The 26,584-nt window shown below is 58.5% G+C and overlaps 7 non-coding genes across 7 annotated transcripts; all 7 read left to right on the forward strand.

Moving 5' to 3' along the window:
* Positions 1–1,671: 1,671 nt before the first annotated feature.
* Positions 1,672–1,862, forward strand: LOC132383280 (U2 spliceosomal RNA). The gene has a single exon (XR_009508597.1). It is a non-coding gene; the product is annotated as a U2 spliceosomal RNA (small nuclear RNA).
* Positions 1,863–5,315: 3,453 nt separating this feature from the next.
* LOC132383281 (U2 spliceosomal RNA) lies at positions 5,316–5,506 on the forward strand. The gene has a single exon (XR_009508598.1). It is a non-coding gene; the product is annotated as a U2 spliceosomal RNA (small nuclear RNA).
* Positions 5,507–8,955: 3,449 nt separating this feature from the next.
* Positions 8,956–9,146, forward strand: LOC132383282 (U2 spliceosomal RNA). Its single transcript, XR_009508599.1, has one exon. It is a non-coding gene; the product is annotated as a U2 spliceosomal RNA (small nuclear RNA).
* A 3,447-nt stretch (positions 9,147–12,593) lies between these two features.
* LOC132383284 (U2 spliceosomal RNA) lies at positions 12,594–12,784 on the forward strand. Its single transcript, XR_009508601.1, has one exon. It is a non-coding gene; the product is annotated as a U2 spliceosomal RNA (small nuclear RNA).
* A 3,447-nt stretch (positions 12,785–16,231) lies between these two features.
* Positions 16,232–16,422, forward strand: LOC132383285 (U2 spliceosomal RNA). Its single transcript, XR_009508602.1, has one exon. It is a non-coding gene; the product is annotated as a U2 spliceosomal RNA (small nuclear RNA).
* Positions 16,423–19,869: 3,447 nt separating this feature from the next.
* LOC132383286 (U2 spliceosomal RNA) lies at positions 19,870–20,060 on the forward strand. Its single transcript, XR_009508603.1, has one exon. It is a non-coding gene; the product is annotated as a U2 spliceosomal RNA (small nuclear RNA).
* A 3,441-nt stretch (positions 20,061–23,501) lies between these two features.
* On the forward strand, positions 23,502–23,692 carry LOC132383287 (U2 spliceosomal RNA). Its single transcript, XR_009508604.1, has one exon. It is a non-coding gene; the product is annotated as a U2 spliceosomal RNA (small nuclear RNA).
* The last annotated feature ends 2,892 nt before the right edge of the window (positions 23,693–26,584 follow it).

Here is a 26,584-nt window from a genome sequence, read left to right on the forward strand (position 1 = left end):
TGGGCCCAACGGCCTGCCTGCCTGCCTGCCTGTACTGTGCTCCACCACTCTGTGTTTCTAACTTTCATCATTTTCCAAGGCCACTCACTCACTCAAACCTCTCACACTTAGGCGTACCCGCTCGGCGCCGTCTCCACCGTTGCCGCGTCCGTCCACGTCGCCGTGCTTCACGCACTCAGGGAGCTCTGCCCTGTGTCCTGTCACGGCTAGCTGCCGCCACCTTCCACACTGCGGCCACGGCCGCCGGCCGCTCCCATCTGTCCGCACTCGCGGCATTTACCTCGCGTGGCTGCTGGCTGCCGTTAGCACTGGGGGCCGGCTCCTGCTTTCTCTTCACACTTTTCCTGTTCAAGAACCAAGGCGATAATCAATACCACTTTCAGTCCACAGCGCCCGCCCGCACGCTCCACGACCGAGGGATGATGCCGGGCAAAATCGCACCCGCCGATCAGAGCAGTGGGGCACCAGCGCCACCGTCGGTCCGCTACACAGATTTCCTCTTGCCACGCGTGCCCGCCCCCTTCCTCCCTCACTCTCCCCCTCCCGTTTCTACATGCAAGCACCCACCCCGCTGGCTGCATAACCAGTCAGTCTGTCATGTAAGAGAGACCCTGCCTGCCTGCCACTGCTAAACAGTTTGCTATGCATCAAGGTCAAGACGATGACAATGACAACAAGGGGACAAACTCAATTGGTCAGAAGAAGGTGGGTGGGGGGGAGAGAAACTTCCCCATGATAACCTGTGCAGACGCAAAGTCTGCAACTCGGACAGCTTCTCTCAGCCACTCGACAATCGGAATTGCACATCAAATAAATCAGCCACAGAGGTGTCAACAACGGCTGCAATTTAGCCTTCGCCTTGCAGAGCACACCCATTGTCTGCCCTCAGCCACACCTGTAGACGACATCCTCCTCTTCTCCCCATGCTAGCCAGGAGGCCTTTCTGACCGCCGACTTTGGCCACCCACGTCCACCACCGTCGCGCCGGTCTTGAGCCGCCGGCCGGCGCCGCCACCCTTCCGTTTTCTCGCTTCCCGGCAGAGCACAGCCTCGGCAAGCAGACGGCTCGGCTCATAGCCCAGAGGAGGCGCGCTCTCGCCGTCGAGTGCGGGGAGGGGACGGCCTTGCAGGGAGGGTCGAGCGGCCTGCTTCCACTCCCCCTGCGGACAGGACAGCATGACCAGCCTCCCACGGCCAGGAGGACAGAGAGCGGGGCAAGTGAGGAAACTTCCCATCCCAGCCGACGGCCACGATGTCGCACGCACGCGCAGAGCCGCCCGCCCCGCCTGCTCTGTCCCAAAGCGGGCGGGGTGGGCTGCACGACGGCCGTCTCTCCTGGGGCCACGGAGAGGACAGATCGTCCCTCGCTCGCGCAGCTAGCTGCTGAGCCTCAGCCGGCAGCCGGCAGCCTCTGCCAACGACGTCGGCCCTAACAGGCCCAGCCTCCCTCCCCGACCATTGGTGGATCACTGGCAGATTTACATAGCCTCTGACAAGTCCGACTCACCGCCGACCAGCGAGGTGACAGCTGTCGAGCACGACGATCGATTCCAGACGACCCGGGCCAGGGCTGCCAGCGGGGCAGGGCAGCAAGCACTCTGCCAGGCCTCCTGCTTCAATCTAAACACCAGAGCCCGGGCAGGATGCGGGCGACTCAAGGGCCGCGCCGGCATCGCTTCTCGGCCTTTTGGCTAAGATCAAGTGTAGTATCTGTTCTTATCAGTTTAATATCTGATACGTCCCTTATCTGGGGACCATATATTAAATTGATTTTTGGAACAGGGAGATGGAATAGGGGCTTGCTCCGTCCACTCCACGCATCGACCCGGTATTGCAGTGCCTCTGGGAACGGTGCACTTCCCCCCTGGGGAATTTCAAACTAACAAAGAAAAGAAAAGTGACAAAAACTCAGCAGCAGCAGCAGCAGCATAAACAAGCGTGCACGTGGAGGGGGAGAGAGAAGACAGAGTGTGAGAGTGAGTGAGAAGGAGCGAGAGACAGAAGGCAGTGTGAGAGTCAGAGAGACAGAGAGCTGCTTGCTCTCCACACCCTCTGTGTGTCTGTGTCTAGATCTTCCTCTCTACCTACAGCTCGCTCACTCGCGCAATCTGTAGCCAACTCAACAGCAGCACTGGCATTATATCTAGGCCGTCCCGCTAAGATCGACTGCATCTCACATCAGGTAGGTGCTGCAGCCAAGGCGCTGCGCTTCACCAGCTTTCCGAAGGACGGAATACCACTTGGCATTCCTGCAGCAAGCTGCTCTGCACATCATCCCTTCTGATGCCTGGCCTGCTTGCTCGGCTTGGCTGCTGGCTGCACCAAGCTCAGCACCAGAGTCGAGCGGGCTGAAAGGCCTTTTCTCTCCTGCGCTCTTTCTCTCTCTCCTTTTCTCTTCTTCTCAGCTGCTTGCTCCCTTACAAAGGAGCCAAAGACAGACGCGACCGACCCACCGACCGACAGACGGGCGACTGATAACCACTCACTCGCTCGGCTGCAATTTCACCGTTTCTTTCAGCAGCCGGCCAGACGGACAGGCTCATTCAAATCGACCCGGCCGACTGGGACAAGCCATCCGAGCGAGCGAGCGAGGGAGGGAGGGTGTGACAGATGGGTGCCCGGCTACGGAGAACTGGGTGGGGGCGCCAGCGCAACAAACGGCAGGGCCCGGTGCTCCTGCTCCCTTCTTCTGCCCCGTGCGCACCATCCGCATCTCCCACCGCCTTCCGCACCAGATTCAGCTCAGCAGCGCCGTGCCATGCCGTGACAAAAATCACCACCCAGCCATACGTACCATCAGCAAAAAAAAACTCTGCCTGCCTACCTGTCCTGGCCTCATCCGTCTGGCCCGGATTTCTTTTTCTCTCTCTCTCTCTCTCTCTCTCTCTCTCTCTCGCTTGCTTCCTTCTTTCTCACGCTCTCTCTTGCTTCCTTCTTCCCTGCTCCAAAACCTCCATTCTGATTCGTCTAGCTGCCTGCCTATCTGCTCTGTCATGACATTCTCTACCTTGTGCCCCATACCCCCGCCGGCCCACCCCCAGCCATTACATTCGAGGCTCAAGGGATATGGGGGGAGAGGGCAGCAACGGGGTACTACTGATCGTCTATCCTTAGCCATGATGACAGTGAGTGGCGGTGCTGCCTAGAAGGGCCGAATGGCCAACTCCTGCACCTACTGTCTATCCTGCATTGTCTATGACCGACCGGCTCAGTCAAGCTCTCACATCTCTCAGAGGCTCAGAGCACCTGGGGGAGGGCGGGCGGACACTGACCGCCGCTCGCTCCCTGGGCCTGGCCTGTCTGCCTGCCTGGCCTTAACCATTATCATGCAAAAGGATACAATCACAGAGGGCAGACAGCAACACTTCTTCATTGGGGAAGGGCAAATTATCAGGCTACAAGGCTACAATTTCCGCCTCGCCTCTGAATTGGGATCATCTGTCTGCAGGGAAATACATGTATGTATGTATGGACGACTGCTCCATGCTTAGGGGTCTCTAGCAGGGCAATCAGCAGAATGTTAGGGATAAATTTCTCCCAGAGAGAAATTTAGAAAGTGGAATTTAGAATGCTCCCCCCTCCCCAGAGAGGAAGATAAAGAATGGTACCCTGGCTGACAAGCCGGCTGGAAGAAGGCAACACTGTGGGCCCAACGGCCTGCCTGCCTGCCTGCCTGTACTGTGCTCCACCACTCTGTGTTTCTAACTTTCATCATTTTCCAAGGCCACTCACTCACTCAAACCTCTCACACTTAGGCGTACCCGCTCGGCGCCGTCTCCACCGTTGCCGCGTCCGTCCACGTCGCCGTGCTTCACGCACTCAGGGAGCTCTGCCCTGTGTCCTGTCACGGCTAGCTGCCGCCACCTTCCACACTGCGGCCACGGCCGCCGGCCGCTCCCATCTGTCCGCACTCGCGGCATTTACCTCGCGTGGCTGCTGGCTGCCGTTAGCACTGGGGGCCGGCTCCTGCTTTCTCTTCACACTTTTCCTGTTTCAGAACCAAGGCGATAATCAATACCACTTTCAGTCCACAGCGCCCGCCCGCACGCTCCACGACCGAGGGATGATGCCGGGCAAAATCGCACCCGCCGATCAGAGCAGTGGGGCACCAGCGCCACCGTCGGTCCGCTACACAGATTTCCTCTTGCCACGCGTGCCCGCCCCCTTCCTCCCTCACTCTCCCCCTCCCGTTTCTACATGCAAGCACCCACCCCGCTGGCTGCATAACCAGTCAGTCTGTCATGTAAGAGAGACCCTGCCTGCCTGCCACTGCTAAACAGTTTGCTATGCATCAAGGTCAAGACGATGACAATGACAACAAGGGGACAAACTCAATTGGTCAGAAGAAGGTGGGTGGGGGGGAGAGAAACTTCCCCATGATAACCTGTGCAGACGCAAAGTCTGCAACTCGGACAGCTTCTCTCAGCCACTCGACAATCGGAATTGCACATCAAATAAATCAGCCACAGAGGTGTCAACAACGGCTGCAATTTAGCCTTCGCCTTGCAGAGCACACCCATTGTCTGCCCTCAGCCACACCTGTAGACGACATCCTCCTCTTCTCCCCATGCTAGCCAGGAGGCCTTTCTGACCGCCGACTTTGGCCACCCACGTCCACCACCGTCGCGCCGGTCTTGAGCCGCCGGCCGGCGCCGCCACCCTTCCGTTTTCTCGCTTCCCGGCAGAGCACAGCCTCGGCAAGCAGACGGCTCGGCTCATAGCCCAGAGGAGGCGCGCTCTCGCCGTCGAGTGCGGGGAGGGGACGGCCTTGCAGGGAGGGTCGAGCGGCCTGCTTCCACTCCCCCTGCGGACAGGACAGCATGACCAGCCTCCCACGGCCAGGAGGACAGAGAGCGGGGCAAGTGAGGAAACTTCCCATCCCAGCCGACGGCCACGATGTCGCACGCACGCGCAGAGCCGCCCGCCCCGCCTGCTCTGTCCCAAAGCGGGCGGGGTGGGCTGCACGACGGCCGTCTCTCCTGGGGCCACGGAGAGGACAGATCGTCCCTCGCTCGCGCAGCTAGCTGCTGAGCCTCAGCCGGCAGCCGGCAGCCTCTGCCAACGACGTCGGCCCTAACAGGCCCAGCCTCCCTCCCCGACCATTGGTGGATCACTGGCAGATTTACATAGCCTCTGACAAGTCCGACTCACCGCCGACCAGCGAGGTGACAGCTGTCGAGCACGACGATCGATTCCAGACGACCCGGGCCAGGGCTGCCAGCGGGGCAGGGCAGCAAGCACTCTGCCAGGCCTCCTGCTTCAATCTAAACACCAGAGCCCGGGCAGGATGCGGGCGACTCAAGGGCCGCGCCGGCATCGCTTCTCGGCCTTTTGGCTAAGATCAAGTGTAGTATCTGTTCTTATCAGTTTAATATCTGATACGTCCCTTATCTGGGGACCATATATTAAATTGATTTTTGGAACAGGGAGATGGAATAGGGGCTTGCTCCGTCCACTCCACGCATCGACCCGGTATTGCAGTGCCTCTGGGAACGGTGCACTTCCCCCCTGGGGAATTTCAAACTAACAAAGAAAAGAAAAGTGACAAAAACTCAGCAGCAGCAGCAGCAGCATAAACAAGCGTGCACGTGGAGGGGGAGAGAGAAGACAGAGTGTGAGAGTGAGTGAGAAGGAGCGAGAGACAGAAGGCAGTGTGAGAGTCAGAGAGACAGAGAGCTGCTTGCTCTCCACACCCTCTGTGTGTCTGTGTCTAGATCTTCCTCTCTACCTACAGCTCGCTCACTCGCGCAATCTGTAGCCAACTCAACAGCAGCACTGGCATTATATCTAGGCCGTCCCGCTAAGATCGACTGCATCTCACATCAGGTAGGTGCTGCAGCCAAGGCGCTGCGCTTCACCAGCTTTCCGAAGGACGGAATACCACTTGGCATTCCTGCAGCAAGCTGCTCTGCACATCATCCCTTCTGATGCCTGGCCTGCTTGCTCGGCTTGGCTGCTGGCTGCACCAAGCTCAGCACCAGAGTCGAGCGGGCTGAAAGGCCTTTTCTCTCCTGCGCTCTTTCTCTCTCTCCTTTTCTCTTCTTCTCAGCTGCTTGCTCCCTTACAAAGGAGCCAAAGACAGACGCGACCGACCCACCGACCGACAGACGGGCGACTGATATCCACTCACTCGCTCGGCTGCAATTTCACCGTTTCTTTCAGCAGCCGGCCAGACGGACAGGCTCATTCAAATCGACCCGGCCGACTGGGACAAGCCATCCGAGCGAGCGAGCGAGGGAGGGAGGGTGTGACAGATGGGTGCCCGGCTACGGAGAACTGGGTGGGGGCGCCAGCGCAACAAACGGCAGGGCCCGGTGCTCCTGCTCCCTTCTTCTGCCCCGTGCGCACCATCCGCATCTCCCACCGCCTTCCGCACCAGATTCAGCTCAGCAGCGCCGTGCCATGCCGTGACAAAAATCACCACCCAGCCATACGCACCATCAGCAAAAAAAAACTCTGCCTGCCTACCTGTCCTGGCCTCATCCGTCTGGCCCGGATTTCTTTTTCTCTCTCTCTCTCTCTCTCTCTCTCGCTCGCTTGCTTCCTTCTTTCTCTCGCTCTCTCTTGCTTCCTTCTTCCCTGCTCCAAAACCTCCATTCTGATTCGTCTAGCTGCCTGCCTATCTGCTCTGTCATGACATTCTCTACCTTGTGCCCCATACCCCCGCCGGCCCACCCCCAGCCATTACATTCGAGGCTCAAGGGATATGGGGGGAGAGGGCAGCAACGGGGTACTACTGATCGTCTATCCTTAGCCATGATGACAGTGAATGGCGGTGCTGCCTAGAAGGGCCGAATGGCCAACTCCTGCACCTACTGTCTATCCTGCATTGTCTATGACCGACCGGCTCAGTCAAGCTCTCACATCTCTCAGAGGCTCAGAGCACCTGGGGGAGGGCGGGCGGACACTGACCGCCGCTCGCTCCCTGGGCCTGGCCTGTCTGCCTGCCTGGCCTTAACCATTATCATGCAAAAGGATACAATCACAGAGGGCAGACAGCAACACTTCTTCATTGGGGAAGGGCAAATTATCAGGCTACAAGGCTACAATTTCCGCCTCGCCTCTGAATTGGGATCATCTGTCTGCAGGGAAATACATGTATGTATGTATGGACGACTGCTCCATGCTTAGGGGTCTCTAGCAGGGCAATCAGCAGAATGTTAGGGATAAATTTCTCCCAGAGAGAAATTTAGAAAGTGGAATTTAGAATGCTCCCCCCTCCCCAGAGAGGAAGATAAAGAATGGTACCCTGGCTGACAAGCCTGCTGGAAGAAGGCAACACTGTGGGCCCAACGGCCTGCCTGCCTGCCTGCCTGTACTGTGCTCCACCACTCTGTGTTTCTAACTTTCATCATTTTCCAAGGCCACTCACTCACTCAAACCTCTCACACTTAGGCGTACCCGCTCGGCGCCGTCTCCACCGTTGCCGCGTCCGTCCACGTCGCCGTGCTTCACGCACTCAGGGAGCTCTGCCCTGTGTCCTGTCACGGCTAGCTGCCGCCACCTTCCACACTGCGGCCACGGCCGCCGGCCGCTCCCATCTGTCCGCACTCGCGGCATTTACCTCGCGTGGCTGCTGGCTGCCGTTAGCACTGGGGGCCGGCTCCTGCTTTCTCTTCACACTTTTCCTGTTCAAGAACCAAGGCGATAATCAATACCACTTTCAGTCCACAGCGCCCGCCCGCACGCTCCACGACCGAGGGATGATGCCGGGCAAAATCGCACCCGCCGATCAGAGCAGTGGGGCACCAGCGCCACCGTCGGTCCGCTACACAGATTTCCTCTTGCCACGCGTGCCCGCCCCCTTCCTCCCTCACTCTCCCCCTCCCGTTTCTACATGCAAGCACCCACCCCGCTGGCTGCATAACCAGTCAGTCTGTCATGTAAGAGAGACCCTGCCTGCCTGCCACTGCTAAACAGTTTGCTATGCATCAAGGTCAAGACGATGACAATGACAACAAGGGGACAAACTCAATTGGTCAGAAGAAGGTGGGTGGGGGGGAGAGAAACTTCCCCATGATAACCTGTGCAGACGCAAAGTCTGCAACTCGGACAGCTTCTCTCAGCCACTCGACAATCGGAATTGCACATCAAATAAATCAGCCACAGAGGTGTCAACAACGGCTGCAATTTAGCCTTCGCCTTGCAGAGCACACCCATTGTCTGCCCTCAGCCACACCTGTAGACGACATCCTCCTCTTCTCCCCATGCTAGCCAGGAGGCCTTTCTGACCGCCGACTTTGGCCACCCACGTCCACCACCGTCGCGCCGGTCTTGAGCCGCCGGCCGGCGCCGCCACCCTTCCGTTTTCTCGCTTCCCGGCAGAGCACAGCCTCGGCAAGCAGACGGCTCGGCTCATAGCCCAGAGGAGGCGCGCTCTCGCCGTCGAGTGCGGGGAGGGGACGGCCTTGCAGGGAGGGTCGAGCGGCCTGCTTCCACTCCCCCTGCGGACAGGACAGCATGACCAGCCTCCCACGGCCAGGAGGACAGAGAGCGGGGCAAGTGAGGAAACTTCCCATCCCAGCCGACGGCCACGATGTCGCACGCACGCGCAGAGCCGCCCGCCCCGCCTGCTCTGTCCCAAAGCGGGCGGGGTGGGCTGCACGACGGCCGTCTCTCCTGGGGCCACGGAGAGGACAGATCGTCCCTCGCTCGCGCAGCTAGCTGCTGAGCCTCAGCCGGCAGCCGGCAGCCTCTGCCAATGACGTCGGCCCTAACAGGCCCAGCCTCCCTCCCCGACCATTGGTGGATCACTGGCAGATTTACATAGCCTCTGACAAGTCCGACTCACCGCCGACCAGCGAGGTGACAGCTGTCGAGCACGACGATCGATTCCAGACGACCCGGGCCAGGGCTGCCAGCGGGGCAGGGCAGCAAGCACTCTGCCAGGCCTCCTGCTTCAATCTAAACACCAGTGCCCGGGCAGGATGCGGGCGACTCAAGGGCCGCGCCGGCATCGCTTCTCGGCCTTTTGGCTAAGATCAAGTGTAGTATCTGTTCTTATCAGTTTAATATCTGATACGTCCCTTATCTGGGGACCATATATTAAATTGATTTTTGGAACAGGGAGATGGAATAGGGGCTTGCTCCGTCCACTCCACGCATCGACCCGGTATTGCAGTGCCTCTGGGAACGGTGCACTTCCCCCCTGGGGAATTTCAAACTAACAAAGAAAAGAAAAGTGACAAAAACTCAGCAGCAGCAGCAGCAGCATAAACAAGCGTGCACGTGGAGGGGGAGAGAGAAGACAGAGTGTGAGAGTGAGTGAGAAGGAGCGAGAGACAGAAGGCAGTGTGAGAGTCAGAGAGACAGAGAGCTGCTTGCTCTCCACACCCTCTGTGTGTCTGTGTCTAGATCTTCCTCTCTACCTACAGCTCGCTCACTCGCGCAATCTGTAGCCAACTCAACAGCAGCACTGGCATTATATCTAGGCCGTCCCGCTAAGATCGACTGCATCTCACATCAGGTAGGTGCTGCAGCCAAGGCGCTGCGCTTCACCAGCTTTCCGAAGGACGGAATACCACTTGGCATTCCTGCAGCAAGCTGCTCTGCACATCATCCCTTCTGATGCCTGGCCTGCTTGCTCGGCTTGGCTGCTGGCTGCACCAAGCTCAGCACCAGAGTCGAGCGGGCTGAAAGGCCTTTTCTCTCCTGCGCTCTTTCTCTCTCTCCTTTTCTCTTCTTCTCAGCTGCTTGCTCCCTTACAAAGGAGCCAAAGACAGACGCGACCGACCCACCGACCGACAGACGGGCGACTGATATCCACTCACTCGCTCGGCTGCAATTTCACCGTTTCTTTCAGCAGCCGGCCAGACGGACAGGCTCATTCAAATCGACCCGGCCGACTGGGACAAGCCATCCGAGCGAGCGAGCGAGGGAGGGAGGGTGTGACAGATGGGTGCCCGGCTACGGAGAACTGGGTGGGGGCGCCAGCGCAACAAACGGCAGGGCCCGGTGCTCCTGCTCCCTTCTTCTGCCCTGTGCGCACCATCCGCATCTCCCACCGCCTTCCGCACCAGATTCAGCTCAGCAGCGCCGTGCCATGCCGTGACAAAAATCACCACCCAGCCATACGCACCATCAGCAAAAAAAAACTCTGCCTGCCTACCTGTCCTGGCCTCATCCGTCTGGCCCGGATTTCTTTTTCTCTCTCTCTCTCTCTCTCTCTCTCTCGCTTGCTTCCTTCTTTCTCTCGCTCTCTCTTGCTTCCTTCTTCCCTGCTCCAAAACCTCCATTCTGATTCGTCTAGCTGCCTGCCTATCTGCTCTGTCATGACATTCTCTACCTTGTGCCCCATACCCCCGCCGGCCCACCCCCAGCCATTACATTCGAGGCTCAAGGGATATGGGGGGAGAGGGCAGCAACGGGGTACTACTGATCGTCTATCCTTAGCCATGATGACAGTGAATGGCGGTGCTGCCTAGAAGGGCCGAATGGCCAACTCCTGCACCTACTGTCTATCCTGCATTGTCTATGACCGACCGGCTCAGTCAAGCTCTCACATCTCTCAGAGGCTCAGAGCACCTGGGGGAGGGCGGGCGGACACTGACCGCCGCTCGCTCCCTGGGCCTGGCCTGTCTGCCTGCCTGGCCTTAACCATTATCATGCAAAAGGATACAATCACAGAGGGCAGACAGCAACACTTCTTCATTGGGGAAGGGCAAATTATCAGGCTACAAGGCTACAATTTCCGCCTCGCCTCTGAATTGGGATCATCTGTCTGCAGGGAAATACATGTATGTATGTATGGACGACTGCTCCATGCTTAGGGGTCTCTAGCAGGGCAATCAGCAGAATGTTAGGGATAAATTTCTCCCAGAGAGAAATTTAGAAAGTGGAATTTAGAATGCTCCCCCCTCCCCAGAGAGGAAGATAAAGAATGGTACCCTGGCTGACAAGCCGGCTGGAAGAAGGCAACACTGTGGGCCCAACGGCCTGCCTGCCTGCCTGCCTGTACTGTGCTCCACCACTCTGTGTTTCTAACTTTCATCATTTTCCAAGGCCACTCACTCACTCAAACCTCTCACACTTAGGCGTACCCGCTCGGCGCCGTCTCCACCGTTGCCGCGTCCGTCCACGTCGCCGTGCTTCACGCACTCAGGGAGCTCTGCCCTGTGTCCTGTCACGGCTAGCTGCCGCCACCTTCCACACTGCGGCCACGGCCGCCGGCCGCTCCCATCTGTCCGCACTCGCGGCATTTACCTCGCGTGGCTGCTGGCTGCCGTTAGCACTGGGGGCCGGCTCCTGCTTTCTCTTCACACTTTTCCTGTTCAAGAACCAAGGCGATAATCAATACCACTTTCAGTCCACAGCGCCCGCCCGCACGCTCCACGACCGAGGGATGATGCCGGGCAAAATCGCACCCGCCGATCAGAGCAGTGGGGCACCAGCGCCACCGTCGGTCCGCTACACAGATTTCCTCTTGCCACGCGTGCCCGCCCCCTTCCTCCCTCACTCTCCCCCTCCCGTTTCTACATGCAAGCACCCACCCCGCTGGCTGCATAACCAGTCAGTCTGTCATGTAAGAGAGACCCTGCCTGCCTGCCACTGCTAAACAGTTTGCTATGCATCAAGGTCAAGACGATGACAATGACAACAAGGGGACAAACTCAATTGGTCAGAAGAAGGTGGGTGGGGGGGAGAGAAACTTCCCCATGATAACCTGTGCAGACGCAAAGTCTGCAACTCGGACAGCTTCTCTCAGCCACTCGACAATCGGAATTGCACATCAAATAAATCAGCCACAGAGGTGTCAACAACGGCTGCAATTTAGCCTTCGCCTTGCAGAGCACACCCATTGTCTGCCCTCAGCCACACCTGTAGACGACATCCTCCTCTTCTCCCCATGCTAGCCAGGAGGCCTTTCTGACCGCCGACTTTGGCCACCCACGTCCACCACCGTCGCGCCGGTCTTGAGCCGCCGGCCGGCGCCGCCACCCTTCCGTTTTCTCGCTTCCCGGCAGAGCACAGCCTCGGCAAGCAGACGGCTCGGCTCATAGCCCAGAGGAGGCGCGCTCTCGCCGTCGAGTGCGGGGAGGGGACGGCCTTGCAGGGAGGGTCGAGCGGCCTGCTTCCACTCCCCCTGCGGACAGGACAGCATGACCAGCCTCCCACGGCCAGGAGGACAGAGAGCGGGGCAAGTGAGGAAACTTCCCATCCCAGCCGACGGCCACGATGTCGCACGCACGCGCAGAGCCGCCCGCCCCGCCTGCTCTGTCCCAAAGTGGGCGGGGTGGGCTGCACGACGGCCGTCTCTCCTGGGGCCACGGAGAGGACAGATCGTCCCTCGCTCGCGCAGCTAGCTGCTGAGCCTCAGCCGGCAGCCGGCAGCCTCTGCCAATGACGTCGGCCCTAACAGGCCCAGCCTCCCTCCCCGACCATTGGTGGATCACTGGCAGATTTACATAGCCTCTGACAAGTCCGACTCACCGCCGACCAGCGAGGTGACAGCTGTCGAGCACGACGATCGATTCCAGACGACCCGGGCCAGGGCTGCCAGCGGGGCAGGGCAGCAAGCACTCTGCCAGGCCTCCTGCTTCAATCTAAACACCAGAGCCCGGGCAGGATGCGGGCGACTCAAGGGCCGCACCGGCATCGCTTCTCGGCCTTTTGGCTAAGATCAAGTGTAGTATCTGTTCTTATCAGTTTAATATCTGATACGTCCCTTATCTGGGGACCATATATTAAATTGATTTTTGGAACAGGGAGATGGAATAGGGGCTTGCTCCGTCCACTCCACGCATCGACCCGGTATTGCAGTGCCTCTGGGAACGGTGCACTTCCCCCCTGGGGAATTTCAAACTAACAAAGAAAAGAAAAGTGACAAAAACTCAGCAGCAGCAGCAGCAGCATAAACAAGCGTGCACGTGGAGGGGGAGAGAGAAGACAGAGTGTGAGAGTGAGTGAGAAGGAGCGAGAGACAGAAGGCAGTGTGAGAGTCAGAGAGACAGAGAGCTGCTTGCTCTCCACACCCTCTGTGTGTCTGTGTCTAGATCTTCCTCTCTACCTACAGCTCGCTCACTCGCGCAATCTGTAGCCAACTCAACAGCAGCACTGGCATTATATCTAGGCCGTCCCGCTAAGATCGACTGCATCTCACATCAGGTAGGTGCTGCAGCCAAGGCGCTGCGCTTCACCAGCTTTCCGAAGGACGGAATACCACTTGGCATTCCTGCAGCAAGCTGCTCTGCACATCATCCCTTCTGATGCCTGGCCTGCTTGCTCGGCTTGGCTGCTGGCTGCACCAAGCTCAGCACCAGAGTCGAGCGGGCTGAAAGGCCTTTTCTCTCCTGCGCTCTTTCTCTCTCTCCTTTTCTCTTCTTCTCAGCTGCTTGCTCCCTTACAAAGGAGCCAAAGACAGACGCGACCGACCCACCGACCGACAGACGGGCGACTGATATCCACTCACTCGCTCGGCTGCAATTTCACCGTTTCTTTCAGCAGCCGGCCAGACGGACAGGCTCATTCAAATCGACCCGGCCGACTGGGACAAGCCATCCGAGCGAGCGAGCGAGGGAGGGAGGGTGTGACAGATGGGTGCCCGGCTACGGAGAACTGGGTGGGGGCGCCAGCGCAACAAACGGCAGGGCCCGGTGCTCCTGCTCCCTTCTTCTGCCCCGTGCGCACCATCCGCATCTCCCACCGCCTTCCGCACCAGATTCAGCTCAGCAGCGCCGTGCCATGCCGTGACAAAAATCACCACCCAGCCATACGCACCATCAGCAAAAAAAAACTCTGCCTGCCTACCTGTCCTGGCCTCATCCGTCTGGCCCGGATTTCTTTTTCTCTCTCTCTCTCTCTCTCTCTCTCTCGCTTGCTTCCTTCTTTCTCTCGCTCTCTCTTGCTTCCTTCTTCCCTGCTCCAAAACCTCCATTCTGATTCGTCTAGCTGCCTGCCTATCTGCTCTGTCATGACATTCTCTACCTTGTGCCCCATACCCCCGCCGGCCCACCCCCAGCCATTACATTCGAGGCTCAAGGGATATGGGGGGAGAGGGCAGCAACGGGGTACTACTGATCATCTATCCTTAGCCATGATGACAGTGAATGGCGGTGCTGCCTAGAAGGGCCGAATGGCCAACTCCTGCACCTACTGTCTATCCTGCATTGTCTATGACCGACCGGCTCAGTCAAGCTCTCACATCTCTCAGAGGCTCAGAGCACCTGGGGGAGAGCGGGCGGACACTGACCGCCGCTCGCTCCCTGGGCCTGGCCTGTCTGCCTGCCTGGCCTTAACCATTATCATGCAAAAGGATACAATCACAGAGGGCAGACAGCAACACTTCTTCATTGGGGAAGGGCAAATTATCAGGCTACAAGGCTACAATTTCCGCCTCGCCTCTGAATTGGGATCATCTGTCTGCAGGGAAATACATGTATGTATGTATGGACGACTGCTCCATGCTTAGGGGTCTCTAGCAGGGCAATCAGCAGAATGTTAGGGATAAATTTCTCCCAGAGAGAAATTTAGAAAGTGGAATTTAGAATGCTCCCCCCTCCCCAGAGAGGAAGATAAAGAATGGTACCCTGGCTGACAAGCCGGCTGGAAGAAGGCAACACTGTGGGCCCAACGGCCTGCCTGCCTGCCTGCCTGTACTGTGCTCCACCACTCTGTGTTTCTAACTTTCATCATTTTCCAAGGCCACTCACTCACTCAAACCTCTCACACTTAGGCGTACCCGCTCGGCGCCGTCTCCACCGTTGCCGCATCCGTCCACGTCGCCGTGCTTCACGCACTCAGGGAGCTCTGCCCTGTGTCCTGTCACGGCTAGCTGCCGCCACCTTCCACACTGCGGCCACGGCCGCCGGCCGCTCCCATCTGTCCGCACTCGCGGCATTTACCTCGCGTGGCTGCTGGCTGCCGTTAGCGCTGGGGGCCGGCTCCTGCTTTCTCTTCACACTTTTCCTGTTCAAGAACCAAGGCGATAATCAATACCACTTTCAGTCCACAGCGCCCGCCCGCACGCTCCACGACCGAGGGATGATGCCGGGCAAAATCGCACCCGCCGATCAGAGCAGTGGGGCACCAGCGCCACCGTCGGTCCGCTACACAGATTTCCTCTTGCCACGCGTGCCCGCCCCCTTCCTCCCTCACTCTCCCCCTCCCGTTTCTACATGCAAGCACCCACCCCGCTGGCTGCATAACCAGTCAGTCTGTCATGTAAGAGAGACCCTGCCTGCCTGCCACTGCTAAACAGTTTGCTATGCATCAAGGTCAAGACGATGACAATGACAACAAGGGGACAAACTCAATTGGTCAGAAGAAGGTGGGTGGGGGGGAGAGAAACTTCCCCATGATAACCTGTGCAGACGCAAAGTCTGCAACTCGGACAGCTTCTCTCAGCCACTCGACAATCGGAATTGCACATCAAATAAATCAGCCACAGAGGTGTCAACAACGGCTGCAATTTAGCCTTCGCCTTGCAGAGCACACCCATTGTCTGCCCTCAGCCACACCTGTAGACGACATCCTCCTCTTCTCCCCATGCTAGCCAGGAGGCCTTTCTGACCGCCGACTTTGGCCACCCACGTCCACCACCGTCGCGCTGGTCTTGAGCCGCCGGCCGGCGCCGCCACCCTTCCGTTTTCTCGCTTCCCGGCAGAGCACAGCCTCGGCAAGCAGACGGCTCGGCTCATAGCCCAGAGGAGGCGCGCTCTCGCCGTCGAGTGCGGGGAGGGGACGGCCTTGCAGGGAGGGTCGAGCGGCCTGCTTCCACTCCCCCTGCGGACAGGACAGCATGACCAGCCTCCCACGGCCAGGAGGACAGAGAGCGGGGCAAGTGAGGAAACTTCCCATCCCAGCCGACGGCCACGCTGTCGCACGCACGCGCAGAGCCGCCCGCCCCGCCTGCTCTGTCCCAAAGCGGGCGGGGTGGGCTGCACGACGGCCGTCTCTCCTGGGGCCACGGAGAGGACAGATCGTCCCTCGCTCGCGCAGCTAGCTGCTGAGCCTCAGCCGGCAGCCGGCAGCCTCTGCCAATGACGTCGGCCCTAACAGGCCCAGCCTCCCTCCCCGACCATTGGTGGATCACTGGCAGATTTACATAGCCTCTGACAAGTCCGACTCACCTCCGACCAGCGAGGTGACAGCTGTCGAGCACGACGATCGATTCCAGACGACCCGGGCCAGGGCTGCCAGCGGGGCAGGGCAGCAAGCACTCTGCCAGGCCTCCTGCTTCAATCTAAACACCAGTGCCCGGGCAGGATGCGGGCGACTCAAGGGCCGCGCCGGCATCGCTTCTCGGCCTTTTGGCTAAGATCAAGTGTAGTATCTGTTCTTATCAGTTTAATATCTGATACGTCCCTTATCTGGGGACCATATATTAAATTGATTTTTGGAACAGGGAGATGGAATAGGGGCTTGCTCCGTCCACTCCACGCATCGACCCGGTATTGCAGTGCCTCTGGGAACGGTGCACTTCCCCCCTGGGGAATTTCAAACTAACAAAGAAAAGAAAAGTGACAAAAACTCAGCAGCAGCAGCAGCAGCATAAACAAGCGTGCACGTGGAGGGGGAGAGAGAAGACAGAGTGTGAGAGTGAGTGAGAAGGAGCGAGAGACAGAAGGCAGTGTGAGAGTCAGAGAGACAGAGAGCTGCTTGCTCTCCACACCCTCTGTGTGTCTGTGTCTAGATCTTCCTCTCTACCTACAGCTCGCTCACTCGCGCAATCTGTAGCCAACTCAACAGCAGCACTGGCATTATATCTAGGCCGTCCCGCTAAGATCGACTGCATCTCACATCAGGTAGGTGCTGCAGCCAAGGCGCTGCGCTTCACCAGCTTTCCGAAGGACGGAATACCACTTGGCATTCCTGCAGCAAGCTGCTCTGCACATCATCCCTTCTGATGCCTGGCCTGCTTGCTCGGCTTGGCTGCTGGCTGCACCAAGCTCAGCACCAGAGTCGAGCGGGCTGAAAGGCCTTTTCTCTCCTGCGCTCTTTCTCTCTCTCCTTTTCTCTTCTTCTCAGCTGCTTGCTCCCTTACAAAGGAGCCAAAGACAGACGCGACCGACCCACCGACCGACAGACGGGCGACTGATATCCACTCACTCGCTCGGCTGCAATTTCACCGTTTCTTTCAGCAGCCGGCCAGACGGACAGGCTCATTCAAATCGACCCGGCCGACTGGGACAAGCCATCCGAGCGAGCGAGCGAGGGAGGGAGGGTGTGACAGATGGGTGCCCGGCTACGGAGAACTGGGTGGGGGCGCCAGCGCAACAAACGGCAGGGCCCGGTGCTCCTGCTCCCTTCTTCTGCCCTGTGCGCACCATCCGCATCTCCCACCGCCTTCCGCACCAGATTCAGCTCAGCAGCGCCGTGCCATGCCGTGACAAAAATCACCACCCAGCCATACGCACCATCAGCAAAAAAAAACTCTGCCTGCCTACCTGTCCTGGCCTCATCCGTCTGGCCCGGATTTCTTTTTCTCTCTCTCTCTCTCTCTCTCTCTCTCTCGCTTGCTTCCTTCTTTCTCTCGCTCTCTCTTGCTTCCTTCTTCCCTGCTCCAAAACCTCCATTCTGATTCGTCTAGCTGCCTGCCTATCTGCTCTGTCATGACATTCTCTACCTTGTGCCCCATACCCCCGCCGGCCCACCCCCAGCCATTACATTCGAGGCTCAAGGGATATGGGGGAGAGGGCAGCAACGGGGTACTACTGATCATCTATCCTTAGCCATGATGACAGTGAATGGCGGTGCTGCCTAGAAGGGCCGAATGGCCAACTCCTGCACCTACTGTCTATCCTGCATTGTCTATGACCGACCGGCTCAGTCAAGCTCTCACATCTCTCAGAGGCTCAGAGCACCTGGGGGAGGGCGGGCGGACACTGACCGCCGCTCGCTCCCTGGGCCTGGCCTGTCTGCCTGCCTGGCCTTAACCATTATCTGCAAAAGGATACAATCACAGAGGGCAGACAGCAACACTTCTTCATTGGGGAAGGGCAAATTATCAGGCTACAAGGCTACAATTTCCGCCTCGCCTCTGAATTGGGATCATCTGTCTGCAGGGAAATACATGTATGTATGTATGGACGACTGCTCCATGCTTAGGGGTCTCTAGCAGGGCAATCAGCAGAATGTTAGGGATAAATTTCTCCCAGAGAGAAATTTAGAAAGTGGAATTTAGAATGCTCCCCCCTCCCCAGAGAGGAAGATAAAGAATGGTACCCTGGCTGACAAGCCGGCTGGAAGAAGGCAACACTGTGGGCCCAACGGCCTGCCTGCCTGCCTGCCTGTACTGTGCTCCACCACTCTGTGTTTCTAACTTTCATCATTTTCCAAGGCCACTCACTCACTCAAACCTCTCACACTTAGGCGTACCCGCTCGGCGCCGTCTCCACCGTTGCCGCGTCCGTCCACGTCGCCGTGCTTCACGCACTCAGGGAGCTCTGCCCTGTGTCCTGTCACGGCTAGCTGCCGCCACCTTCCACACTGCGGCCACGGCCGCCGGCCGCTCCCATCTGTCAGCACTCGCGGCATTTACCTCGCGTGGCTGCTGGCTGCCGTTAGCGCTGGGGGCCGGCTCCTGCTTTCTCTTCACACTTTTCCTGTTTCAGAACCAAGGCGATAATCAATACCACTTTCAGTCCACAGCGCTCGCCCGCACGCTCCACGACCGAGGGATGATGCCGGGCAAAATCACACCTGCCAATCAGAGCAGTGGGGCACCAGCGCCACCGTCGGTCCGCTACACAGATTTCCTCTTGCCACGCGTGCCCGCCCCCTTCCTCCCTCACTCTCCCCCTCCCGTTTCTACATGCAAGCACCCACCCCGCTGGCTGCATAACCAGTCAGTCTGTCATGTAAGAGAGACCCTGCCTGCCTGCCACTGCTAAACAGTTTGCTATGCATCAAGGTCAAGACGATGACAATGACAACAAGGGGACAAACTCAATTGGTCAGAAGAAGGTGGGTGGGGGGGAGAGAAACTTCCCCATGATAACCTGTGCAGACGCAAAGTCTGCAACTCGGACAGCTTCTCTCAGCCACTCGACAATCGGAATTGCACATCAAATAAATCAGCCACAGAGGTGTCAACAACGGCTGCAATTTAGCCTTCGCCTTGCAGAGCACACCCATTGTCTGCCCTCAGCCACACCTGTAGACGACATCCTCCTCTTCTCCCCATGCTAGCCAGGAGGCCTTTCTGACCGCCGACTTTGGCCACCCACGTCCACCACCGTCGCGCCGGTCTTGAGCCGCCGGCCGGCGCCGCCACCCTTCCGTTTTCTCGCTTCCCGGCAGAGCACAGCCTCGGCAAGCAGACGGCTCGGCTCATAGCCCAGAGGAGGCGCGCTCTCGCCGTCGAGTGCGGGGAGGGGACGGCCTTGCAGGGAGGGTCGAGCGGCCTGCTTCCACTCCCCCTGCGGACAGGACAGCATGACCAGCCTCCCACGGCCAGGAGGACAGAGAGCGGGGCAAGTGAGGAAACTTCCCATCCCAGCCGACGGCCACGATGTCGCACGCACGCGCAGAGCCGCCCGCCCCGCCTGCTCTGTCCCAAAGCGGGCGGGGTGGGCTGCACGACGGCCGTCTCTCCTGGGGCCACGGAGAGGACAGATCGTCCCTCGCTCGCGCAGCTAGCTGCTGAGCCTCAGCCGGCAGCCGGCAGCCTCTGCCAATGACGTCGGCCCTAACAGGCCCAGCCTCCCTCCCCGACCATTGGTGGATCACTGGCAGATTTACATAGCCTCTGACAAGTCCGACTCACCGCCGACCAGCGAGGTGACAGCTGTCGAGCACGACGATCGATTCCAGACGACCCGGGCCAGGGCTGCCAGCGGGGCAGGGCAGCAAGCACTCTGCCAGGCCTCCTGCTTCAATCTAAACACCAGAGCCCGGGCAGGATGCGGGCGACTCAAGGGCCGCGCCGGCATCGCTTCTCGGCCTTTTGGCTAAGATCAAGTGTAGTATCTGTTCTTATCAGTTTAATATCTGATACGTCCCTTATCTGGGGACCATATATTAAATTGATTTTTGGAACAGGGAGATGGAATAGGGGCTTGCTCCGTCCACTCCACGCATCGACCCGGTATTGCAGTGCCTCTGGGAACGGTGCACTTCCCCCCTGGGGAATTTCAAACTAACAAAGAAAAGAAAAGTGACAAAAACTCAGCAGCAGCAGCATAAACAAGCGTGCACGTGGAGGGGGAGAGAGAAGACAGAGTGTGAGAGTGAGTGAGAAGGAGCGAGAGACAGAAGACAGTGTGAGAGTCAGAGAGACAGAGAGCTGCTTGCTCTCCACACCCTCTGTGTGTCTGTGTCTAGATCTTCCTCTCTACCTACAGCTCGCTCACTCGCGCAATCTGTAGCCAACTCAACAGCAGCACTGGCATTATATCTAGGCCGTCCCGCTAAGATCGACTGCATCTCACATCAGGTAGGTGCTGCAGCCAAGGCGCTGCGCTTCACCAGCTTTCCGAAGGACGGAATACCACTTGGCATTCCTGCAGCAAGCTGCTCTGCACATCATCCCTTCTGATGCCTGGCCTGCTTGCTCGGCTTGGCTGCTGGCTGCACCAAGCTCAGCACCAGAGTCGAGCGGGCTGAAAGGCCTTTTCTCTCCTGCGCTCTTTCTCTCTCTCCTTTTCTCTTCTTCTCAGCTGCTTGCTCCCTTACAAAGGAGCCAAAGACAGACGCGACCGACCCACCGACCGACAGACGGGCGACTGATATCCACTCACTCGCTCGGCTGCAATTTCACCGTTTCTTTCAGCAGCCGGCCAGACGGACAGGCTCATTCAAATCGACCCGGCCGACTGGGACAAGCCATCCGAGCGAGCGAGCGAGGGAGGGAGGGTGTGACAGATGGGTGCCCGGCTACGGAGAACTGGGTGGGGGCGCCAGCGCAACAAACGGCAGGGCCCGGTGCTCCTGCTCCCTTCTTCTGCCCTGTGCGCACCATCCGCATCTCCCACCGCCTTCCGCACCAGATTCAGCTCAGCAGCGCCGTGCCATGCCGTGACAAAAATCACCACCCAGCCATACGCACCATCAGCAAAAAAAAACTCTGCCTGCCTACCTGTCCTGGCCTCATCCGTCTGGCCCGGATTTCTTTTTCTCTCTCTCTCTCTCTCTCTCTCTCTCTCGCTTGCTTCCTTCTTTCTCTCGCTCTCTCTTGCTTCCTTCTTCCCTGCTCCAAAACCTCCATTCTGATTCGTCTAGCTGCCTGCCTATCTGCTCTGTCATGACATTCTCTACCTTGTGCCCCATACCCCCGCCGGCCCACCCCCAGCCATTACATTCGAGGCTCAAGGGATATGGGGGAGAGGGCAGCAACGGGGTACTACTGATCATCTATCCTTAGCCATGATGACAGTGAATGGCGGTGCTGCCTAGAAGGGCCGAATGGCCAACTCCTGCACCTACTGTCTATCCTGCATTGTCTATGACCGACCGGCTCAGTCAAGCTCTCACATCTCTCAGAGGCTCAGAGCACCTGGGGGAGGGCGGGCGGACACTGACCGCCGCTCGCTCCCTGGGCCTGGCCTGTCTGCCTGCCTGGCCTTAACCATTATCTGCAAAAGGATACAATCACAGAGGGCAGACAGCAACACTTCTTCATTGGGGAAGGGCAAATTATCAGGCTACAAGGCTACAATTTCCGCCTCGCCTCTGAATTGGGATCATCTGTCTGCAGGGAAATACATGTATGTATGTATGGACGACTGCTCCATGCTTAGGGGTCTCTAGCAGGGCAATCAGCAGAATGTTAGGGATAAATTTCTCCCAGAGAGAAATTTAGAAAGTGGAATTTAGAATGCTCCCCCCTCCCCAGAGAGGAAGATAAAGAATGGTACCCTGGCTGACAAGCCGGCTGGAAGAAGGCAACACTGTGGGCCCAACGGCCTGCCTGCCTGCCTGCCTGTACTGTGCTCCACCACTCTGTGTTTCTAACTTTCATCATTTTCCAAGGCCACTCACTCACTCAAACCTCTCACACTTAGGCGTACCCGCTCGGCGCCGTCTCCACCGTTGCCGCGTCCGTCCACGTCGCCGTGCTTCACGCACTCAGGGAGCTCTGCCCTGTGTCCTGTCACGGCTAGCTGCCGCCACCTTCCACACTGCGGCCACGGCCGCCGGCCGCTCCCATCTGTCCGCACTCGCGGCATTTACCTCGCGTGGCTGCTGGCTGCCGTTAGCGCTGGGGGCCGGCTCCTGCTTTCTCTTCACACTTTTCCTGTTTCAGAACCAAGGCGATAATCAATACCACTTTCAGTCCACAGCGCTCGCCCGCACGCTCCACGACCGAGGGATGATGCCGGGCAAAATCGCACCCGCCGATCAGAGCAGTGGGGCACCAGCGCCACTGTCGGTCCGCTACACAGATTTCCTCTTGCCACGCGTGCCCGCCCCCTTCCTCCCTCACTCTCCCCCTCCCGTTTCTACATGCAAGCACCCACCCCGCTGGCTGCATAACCAGTCAGTCTGTCATGTAAGAGAGACCCTGCCTGCCTGCCACTGCTAAACAGTTTGCTATGCATCAAGGTCAAGACGATGACAATGACAACAAGGGGACAAACTCAATTGGTCAGAAGAAGGTGGGTGGGGGGGAGAGAAACTTCCCCATGATAACCTGTGCAGACGCAAAGTCTGCAACTCGGACAGCTTCTCTCAGCCACTCGACAATCGGAATTGCACATCAAATAAATCAGCCACAGAGGTGTCAACAACGGCTGCAATTTAGCCTTCGCCTTGCAGAGCACACCCATTGTCTGCCCTCAGCCACACCTGTAGACGACATCCTCCTCTTCTCCCCATGCTAGCCAGGAGGCCTTTCTGACCGCCGACTTTGGCCACCCACGTCCACCACCGTCGCGCCGGTCTTGAGCCGCCGGCCGGCGCCGCCACCCTTCCGTTTTCTCGCTTCCCGGCAGAGCACAGCCTCGGCAAGCAGACGGCTCGGCTCATAGCCCAGAGGAGGCGCGCTCTCGCCGTCGAGTGCGGGGAGGGGACGGCCTTGCAGGGAGGGTCGAGCGGCCTGCTTCCACTCCCCCTGCGGACAGGACAGCATGACCAGCCTCCCACGGCCAGGAGGACAGAGAGCGGGGCAAGTGAGGAAACTTCCCATCCCAGCCGACGGCCACGCTGTCGCACGCACGCGCAGAGCCGCCCGCCCCGCCTGCTCTGTCCCAAAGCGGGCGGGGTGGGCTGCACGACGGCCGTCTCTCCTGGGGCCACGGAGAGGACAGATCGTCCCTCGCTCGCGCAGCTAGCTGCTGAGCCTCAGCCGGCAGCCGGCAGCCTCTGCCAATGACGTCGGCCCTAACAGGCCCAGCCTCCCTCCCCGACCATTGGTGGATCACTGGCAGATTTACATAGCCTCTGACAAGTCCGACTCACCGCCGACCAGCGAGGTGACAGCTGTCGAGCACGACGATCGATTCCAGACGACCCGGGCCAGGGCTGCCAGCGGGGCAGGGCAGCAAGCACTCTGCCAGGCCTCCTGCTTTAATCTAAACACCAGAGCCCGGGCAGGATGCGGGCGACTCAAGGGCCGCGCCAGCATCGCTTCTCGGCCTTTTGGCTAAGATCAAGTGTAGTATCTGTTCTTATCAGTTTAATATCTGATACGTCCCTTATCTGGGGACCATATATTAAATTGATTTTTGGAACAGGGAGATGGAATAGGGGCTTGCTCCGTCCACTCCACGCATCGACCCGGTATTGCAGTGCCTCTGGGAACGGTGCACTTCCCCCCTGGGGAATTTCAAACTAACAAAGAAAAGAAAAGTGACAAAAACTCAGCAGCAGCAGCAGCAGCATAAACAAGCGTGCACGTGGAGGGGGAGAGAGAAGACAGAGTGTGAGAGTGAGTGAGAAGGAGCGAGAGACAGAAGGCAGTGTGAGAGTCAGAGAGACAGAGAGCTGCTTGCTCTCCACACCCTCTGTGTGTCTGTGTCTAGATCTTCCTCTCTACCTACAGCTCGCTCACTCGCGCAATCTGTAGCCAACTCAACAGCAGCACTGGCATTATATCTAGGCCGTCCCGCTAAGATCGACTGCATCTCACATCAGGTAGGTGCTGCAGCCAAGGCGCTGCGCTTCACCAGCTTTCCGAAGGACGGAATACCACTTGGCATTCCTGCAGCAAGCTGCTCTGCACATCATCCCTTCTGATGCCTGGCCTGCTTGCTCGGCTTGGCTGCTGGCTGCACCAAGCTCAGCACCAGAGTCGAGCGGGCTGAAAGGCCTTTTCTCTCCTGCGCTCTTTCTCTCTCTCCTTTTCTCTTCTTCTCAGCTGCTTGCTCCCTTACAAAGGAGCCAAAGACAGACGCGACCGACCCACCGACCGACAGACGGGCGACTGATATCCACTCACTCGCTCGGCTGCAATTTCACCGTTTCTTTCAGCAGCCGGCCAGACGGACAGGCTCATTCAAATCGACCCGGCCGACTGGGACAAGCCATCCGAGCGAGCGAGCGAGGGAGGGAGGGTGTGACAGATGGGTGCCCGGCTACGGAGAACTGGGTGGGGGCGCCAGCGCAACAAACGGCAGGGCCCGGTGCTCCTGCTCCCTTCTTCTGCCCCGTGCGCACCATCCGCATCTCCCACCGCCTTCCGCACCAGATTCAGCTCAGCAGCGCCGTGCCATGCCGTGACAAAAATCACCACCCAGCCATACGCACCATCAGCAAAAAAAAACTCTGCCTGCCTACCTGTCCTGGCCTCATCCGTCTGGCCCGGATTTCTTTTTCTCTCTCTCTCTCTCTCTCTCTCTCTCGCTTGCTTCCTTCTTTCTCTCGCTCTCTCTTGCTTCCTTCTTCCCTGCTCCAAAACCTCCATTCTGATTCGTCTAGCTGCCTGCCTATCTGCTCTGTCATGACATTCTCTACCTTGTGCCCCATACCCCCGCCGGCCCACCCCCAGCCATTACATTCGAGGCTCAAGGGATATGGGGGAGAGGGCAGCAACGGGGTACTACTGATCATCTATCCTTAGCCATGATGACAGTGAATGGCGGTGCTGCCTAGAAGGGCCGAATGGCCAACTCCTGCACCTACTGTCTATCCTGCATTGTCTATGACCGACCGGCTCAGTCAAGCTCTCACATCTCTCAGAGGCTCAGAGCACCTGGGGGAGGGCGGGCGGACACTGACCGCCGCTCGCTCCCTGGGCCTGGCCTGTCTGCCTGCCTGGCCTTAACCATTATCTGCAAAAGGATACAATCACAGAGGGCAGACAGCAACACTTCTTCATTGGGGAAGGGCAAATTATCAGGCTACAAGGCTACAATTTCCGCCTCGCCTCTGAATTGGGATCATCTGTCTGCAGGGAAATACATGTATGTATGTATGGACGACTGCTCCATGCTTAGGGGTCTCTAGCAGGGCAATCAGCAGAATGTTAGGGATAAATTTCTCCCAGAGAGAAATTTAGAAAGTGGAATTTAGAATGCTCCCCCCTCCCCAGAGAGGAAGATAAAGAATGGTACCCTGGCTGACAAGCCGGCTGGAAGAAGGCAACACTGTGGGCCCAACGGCCTGCCTGCCTGCCTGCCTGTACTGTGCTCCACCACTCTGTGTTTCTAACTTTCATCATTTTCCAAGGCCACTCACTCACTCAAACCTCTCACACTTAGGCGTACCCGCTCGGCGCCGTCTCCACCGTTGCCGCGTCCGTCCACGTCGCCGTGCTTCACGCACTCAGGGAGCTCTGCCCTGTGTCCTGTCACGGCTAGCTGCCGCCACCTTCCACACTGCGGCCACGGCCGCCGGCCGCTCCCATCTGTCAGCACTCGCGGCATTTACCTCGCGTGGCTGCTGGCTGCCGTTAGCGCTGGGGGCCGGCTCCTGCTTTCTCTTCACACTTTTCCTGTTTCAGAACCAAGGCGATAATCAATACCACTTTCAGTCCACAGCGCTCGCCCGCACGCTCCACGACCGAGGGATGATGCCGGGCAAAATCACACCTGCCAATCAGAGCAGTGGGGCACCAGCGCCACCGTCGGTCCGCTACACAGATTTCCTCTTGCCACGCGTGCCCGCCCCCTTCCTCCCTCACTCTCCCCCTCCCGTTTCTACATGCAAGCACCCACCCCGCTGGCTGCATAACCAGTCAGTCTGTCATGTAAGAGAGACCCTGCCTGCCTGCCACTGCTAAACAGTTTGCTATGCATCAAGGTCAAGACGATGACAATGACAACAAGGGGACAAACTCAATTGGTCAGAAGAAGGTGGGTGGGGGGGAGAGAAACTTCCCCATGATAACCTGTGCAGACGCAAAGTCTGCAACTCGGACAGCTTCTCTCAGCCACTCGACAATCGGAATTGCACATCAAATAAATCAGCCACAGAGGTGTCAACAACGGCTGCAATTTAGCCTTCGCCTTGCAGAGCACACCCATTGTCTGCCCTCAGCCACACCTGTAGACGACATCCTCCTCTTCTCCCCATGCTAGCCAGGAGGCCTTTCTGACCGCCGACTTTGGCCACCCACGTCCACCACCGTCGCGCCGGTCTTGAGCCGCCGGCCGGCGCCGCCACCCTTCCGTTTTCTCGCTTCCCGGCAGAGCACAGCCTCGGCAAGCAGACGGCTCGGCTCATAGCCCAGAGGAGGCGCGCTCTCGCCGTCGAGTGCGGGGAGGGG

This window comes from Hypanus sabinus, chromosome 29, assembly GCF_030144855.1.
Source record: "Hypanus sabinus isolate sHypSab1 chromosome 29, sHypSab1.hap1, whole genome shotgun sequence".
Taxonomy (NCBI): Eukaryota; Metazoa; Chordata; class Chondrichthyes; order Myliobatiformes; family Dasyatidae; genus Hypanus; species Hypanus sabinus.